The following is a 6,036-nucleotide window of genomic DNA, read 5'->3' as shown; positions in this document are numbered from 1 at the left end:
TTCATGGGAGGCAGGGGGAGGAGTGAGTATATATTCCAGAAGTCTCCAGTCTGGTCCGCTGACCGCGAGCCAATAAATGTGTGAGCCATTACAGATGCTGGCTGAAGATACATCTTTTTCTTCTTCATCTTGCCATTCAGCTTGTCCAACCCAAAGATGCTGAGAATGTGGCTATAATCCCTTAGAACTTGGTGACAGGTGGAGTTCTACAAGTGATCCTGTGCATATGGAAAGGGGTGGAAGGGATGGAAGGGAAGTGGTAGCTTTATATTTCTACAGGAGCCAAGTAAATGATAAATAAAAAGTGAATGTGCAGTAGGCATTTGACCTAGCGATTACGATGTCCTGCATCAGGGTACCTGTGTTCAAGTCCCAGCTCCAGCTCCTGACTCCAGCTTCCTGCTAATGGGTATCTTGTGAGGCAGTGGTGGTGGCTGAAGTAACTGGGCTCATGCCACCCAGGTGGGAGGTCTGAATTGATTTCCTAGGTCCCAGCCTCAGTCCCAGCCAGGAAGCTGTCAGGGCATTCAGGGAGTGGACCAGTAGATAGAAAGTCTCTGTTTCTGTCTCTCAAATTTTAAAAATCTTCAACAAAAAGAAGTGAACATAAAGTAACAAACAGAAAAGTATGAACTGGAGTTAAGATGATCATTGGCTGGCGCCACGGCTCACTAGGCTAATCCTCCACCTGCGGTGCCAGCACTCCAGGTTCTAGTCCCGGTTGGGGCACTGGTTCTGTCCTGGCTGCTCCTCTTCCAGTCCAGCTCTCTGTTGTGGCCCAGGAAGGCAGTGGAGGATGGCCCAAGTGCTTGGGCCCTGCACCCGCATGGGAGACCAGGAGAAGCTCCTGGCTCCTGACTTCGGATCAGCACAGCTCCGGCCATTGCGGCCATTTGGGGAGTGAACCAACGGAAGGAAGACCTCTCTGTGTCTCACTAACTCTGCCTGTCAAAAAAAAAAAAAAGACGATCATTGGTGATAAACTCTCAGAAATGACCAAGTGGGGAAGTGGAAGGAACTGAGACTGCAAGCCTAGATTGTAAGTCTTAAATTTTTCAAAAAGGAAGTCCCAGTTATTTTGGGGGGGTCCTTTATGCTTAAAAGCTGATGGCTAGGCCGGCACCGTGGCTTAACAGGCTAATCCTCTGCCTTGCGGCGCGAGCACACCGGGTTCTAGTCCTGGTCGGGGCGCCGGATTCTATCCCGGTTGCCCCTCTTCCAGGCCAGCTCTCTGCCATGGCCCAGGAAGGCAGTGGAGGATGGCCCAAGTCCTTGGGCCCTGCACCCGCATGGGAGACCAGGAGAAGCACCTGGCTCCTGGCTTCAGATCAGCGCGGTGCGCTGGCCACAGTGCGCCGGCCGCAGCGGCCATTGGAGAGTGAACCAACGGCAAAAAGGAAGACCTTTCTCTCTGTCTCTCTCAGTATCCACTCTGCCTGTCAAAGAAAAAAAAAAAAAAAGCTGATGGCTGTGCCTGTGGGGTCATCCACATGGGAAAAAAAAGTTGATGGCTAATTCAGGTTTGTTTTTTTTGTTTGTTTTTTTTTTTTTTTTTGTTTGTTTGTTTTTTAAGATTTATTAATTTGAAAGGCAGAGTTACACAGAGACAGGGAAAGGCAGAGATCTTCCATCTGCTGGTTCACCCCCCAGATGGCTGCAACGACCAGTGCTGGGCCAGGCCAAAGCCAGGAAATTCTTTCAGGTCTCCCACGTGGGTGGCAGGGTCCCAAGCACTTGGGCCATCTTCCATTCTGCCCAGGCCATTAACAGGGAGCTGGATCAGAAGTGGAGCAGCTGGGATACAAACCAGCGCCCATATGGGATGTTGGCACCACAGGCAGTGACTACACCCACTATGTCACAACGCTGGCCCCTAATTCAGTTTTTTAGAAATGATTTGCAAACTGCATTGCCAGTCTGTGACCTTTACCAAGGACACGTGCCTCTGGCAGCAGACCTTAAGCAATAGCATCTGCCTGGCATCAATGTTGTGTGCTTATTGCAGCCCCTTATGCTGTGTGCTAGGGGCCATCCAGGATGGGACCACGACTGAGCAGACCCAGAGACCACCCACAGGAGGGGAACGCAGGCCCAGCTGCTTTTCCTCTTCTCTCCTCACTCCTAAGGGACACTGATTCTGCTCTCCTCTGTGTCACTGACGGATTTGCCACGGTGGCAAAGGGTAAGCGAATGGACCGCTTCACTGGGCGTCTTTAGGAAAGCACCTTAAAAAGAAACAAGCTTGAGGGTCAGCGTTCTGGCGTACCAGGTAAAGCCACCACCTGCAACGCCAGCAGCCCATAGGTGCTCCAGTTCCCATCCTAGTTGCTTCATTTCTGATCCAGCTCTCTGCTAATGCACCTGGAAAACAACAAAGGATGGCCCAAGTGCTTGGGCCCCTGCACTCACATGGGACACTGAGAAGAAGCTCCTGGCTCCTGGCTTTGATCTGGCCCAGTCCTGGCTGTTGCAGCCATTTGGAGTGTGAACAAGTAGGTGGGAGATCTCCTCTCTAACTCCCTTTTTTTTTCCCCCAATCTATCGTGGTGATTTATTAATTCGATAAGTGCTCACTGGAGCACCACGGCTTACTCTCCCTTTCAAGTAAGTTAAAAAAAAATTTTTTTTTTTAATAAGGTGGTAAAGCTTACAGAAAAACAAACTTATCAGCCACTCTGGAAAAGGACTGACTGGCTCGAGTAGGAGCACTTGCTTTAAGTTCTCCCTGAGTGGAGCAAAAATGGTTAATGGTTGACTGCCAGACCCTCAGCTGACTGGAAAAGGCATTTGACCACCCTGCTGGCTTGGTTACTCTTTTTTTTTTTTTTTTTTTTTTTTGAAAGGCAGAGTTACTGAGAGGCAGAGGCTGAGAGAGGTATCTTCCATCTGCTGGTTCACTCCCCAGATAGCCACAATGACCAGAGCTGCACCAATCTGAAGCCAGGAGCCAGGTGTTTCTTCCAGGTCTCCCACGTGGGTGCAGGGACCCAAGGAGTTGGGCCATCTTCTACTGCTTTCTCAGGCCATGGCAGAGAGCTGGATCAGAAGTGGAGCAGCCAGGACTCAAACAGATGCCCATGTGGGATGCTGGCACTCCAGGCGGCGGTTTTACCCACTATGTCACAGCACCAGCTCCTGGTTATTCTTAAACACATGATGCCAGCCCACCCTGGATAAAGTCCCGCTCCTCATGTGTGCAAACCCCAATGTTTTTCTGCAGAAGTTCAAACCATTCATCTACGACTGTTCCCTAGTTGCAGTCTAATATCCACATTCCCCAGCCTGTTGGAGGCCACTTGCCGGCTGGGAGAGAACAGACGCACCTTTGTTTCAGGGTATGATAGAACAGTTCCTAAGTCTAGGGGGCTTATTAAAAATACTGGCTCTCTGGCCTTACCTCTGGACATTCTGACTCGGCACGTCTGGAATACAACTTGAGAATCTAGTTTGAAAAGGAAAGAAAACCTTCTCAATCATTCAAGCTTATTCATAGCCCCATCATTGGGAACTGTTAAACTGTCTCAGACTTGCATCAACACCACAGTCCAGCTCACTCAACCAGCTTGAGAACTTTATTTTAAACCCTTTTCCTGAATTCTGGGCTATGGAATTTTTTAATAGAAAATAGAATTTAGGGGCTGATATTGTGGCGCAACAAATTAAGCTGCTGCCTGCAGCACTGGCATCACATATGAGCCCAGGTTTGAAAGCCAGCTGCTCCACTTCCAATCCAGCTGCCTGCTCATGTGCTTGGGGAAAGCAGCTGAAGATAGGCCAAGCACTTGGGCCCCTGCCACCCACATGGGAGACCCAGACGAAGTTTGTGGTTCCTGGCTTCAGCCTGGCCCAGCCTGTTGGAAGATCTCTTTCTCCTTCAGTATTTCTGTCACTCCTTTTCTCTGTAACTCTGTCTTTCAAATAAGTAAAATATTTTTTTAATTATTAATTTAGAACTAATAATTGAAAGACTGTCTACTTCAAAATTATATTAAAAATTGAGAATAGTATTTTTTTTCAATAATAGTATGTATGCTCAGTTTAGAAAATGCCTATTGGGGCCAGTGCTGTGGTATAGTGTGATCTTGAAAAAGACAAATTTCAGGCTGGCGCCGTGGCTCAGTAGGCTAATCCTCCGCCTTGCGGCGCCGGCACACCGGGTTCTAGTCCCGGTCAGGGCACCGATCCTGTCCTGGTTGCCCCTCTTCCAGGCCAGGGAGTGCAGTGGAGGATGGCCCAAGTTCTTGGGCCCTGCACCCCATGGGAGACCAGGAGAAGCACCTGGCTCCTGCCATCAGAACAGTGCGGTGCGCTGGCTACAGTGCGCCTACCGCGGCGGCCATTGGAGGGTGAACCAACGGCAAAAAGGAAGACCTTTCTCTCTGTCTCCCTCTACTATCCACTCTGCCTGTCCAAAAAAAAAAAAAAAAAAAGAAAAAGAAAAAGACAAATTGCTCTTTCAATTCTCATTAGGATTAACCTACTGCACCACAGCACTGGCCCCATCCAGGCATTTTTTTTTTTAAAGACTTACTTATTTATTTGAAAGGCAGAGTTACAGAGAGAGAGGGGCAGAAGCAGAGAGAGAGATCTAGCCACTGGTTCACTCCCCAATGGCTGCAATGGCCAGGGCTGGACCAGACCAAAGCCAGTAACAAGGAGCCTCCTCCAGGTCTCCCACGTGGGTGCACGGTCCCAAGCACTCGGGCCATCCTCTGCTGCTTTCCCGGGCACATTAGCAGGGATGGGAAGCAGAGCAGCCAGCACTCGAACTCACACTCCAATATGAGATGCTGGCATTGCGGGTGGCAACTTAGCTCACTGTGCCACCACGCTTGAAAGTTTTAGTTCTGTGAATCTCCCTGAACCCCTGGGAGGCCATGTCCTGGAGTGGCGAGCGGCTCACACTGGAGTCGGGCCCTTTGTCTCCTGGTGTGCGGCACTGCAGCTGACTCCCCGTGCTCACAGAAGGGCAAACTGAGGCTTAATTCGCCCGCAGTCACCCAGGCGGCTCACAGGGCTGGGCCTCTTTCACTCTGCAAAAGGCCGGGCTCCGGTTTTACGGCACCTCCGCAAATACAGCTTCCCCCTTTCTGCCTAAGATCCAAGACCATTTACAGGTTGGCAGCTGTCTGGTTCCTAGACTCAGCCTTGTTTCATGTTCTTTCCAAGCAATGAGGAATGGGATTTTAGGATGCACACCAAGGCCGTGTGCAAAAGGACAGCCCTGAAGGCTGGGTCCTAAGGTCAGGTTTGTCTGAAACAGGACTGGAGACCAAACAAGCCCTTGACACTACTGTACACCCCTGTGGTTGGATAAAGGTTAATCACTGCAACTCTGCAGGCTCAAACTCCTGGTGTCTTAGAAATTGTATTCAACCTAGTTCCACTCTTCAACATGACTGCTTCTAGCAGAGAGAAGGAAACTTGAGCAACCACCCTTGGCTCAGAGTTTCCGTCTGGAAGTAACACATGGCACCTGAACTCCGCTTGCCAGAGCAATTCACGAGGTCAAGTCTGGCAGCCACAGGGCAGAGAAACACGGTCCTCCCCCAGGGAAGGACAGCAAGTATTCTAGAACAGCAGTCCTGCCTACCACAAGCCAATTTCCGGGAAGAGGAGAACTGAGCGTGGTGCAGACTGGACCAGGAAGCCCCGCTACCACAGAGCACAGGCCCAGCTGGCAAAGCACCACGTTTCCCAGAAGGAACCAACAATCCCTTCTGGAAATAAGCTTCAAAAACTACTAGAAGGGGGGGAAAATGGGAGAAAAGACAAATGAGCACACCAAAAGTAAATATTAGCACAAAAGTTTGGACACAGGTTGCCACATAGATTGAAATCACTAACATCAATAACTCAAAACAAAGATCAAGGAAGAAAAAGACAAAAGAGAGTAAGTGAGCTGGCAGAGCTTAGGAAATAAATGAACAACTCTCTTGCTGACATGGAGGCCAACACAGACTGCCTTACAAAAGCCTCACAAACTATGTAGTGTGAACATGAGTCTACTTTTCCTGAGAGCTAGCATCTGGTCTT

This window comes from Lepus europaeus, chromosome 19 (assembly GCF_033115175.1).
Source record: "Lepus europaeus isolate LE1 chromosome 19, mLepTim1.pri, whole genome shotgun sequence".
Classification (NCBI taxonomy): domain Eukaryota; kingdom Metazoa; phylum Chordata; class Mammalia; order Lagomorpha; family Leporidae; genus Lepus; species Lepus europaeus.
The sequence above is the reverse complement of the archived record's forward strand: the minus strand, read 5'-3'. Positions refer to the sequence as shown.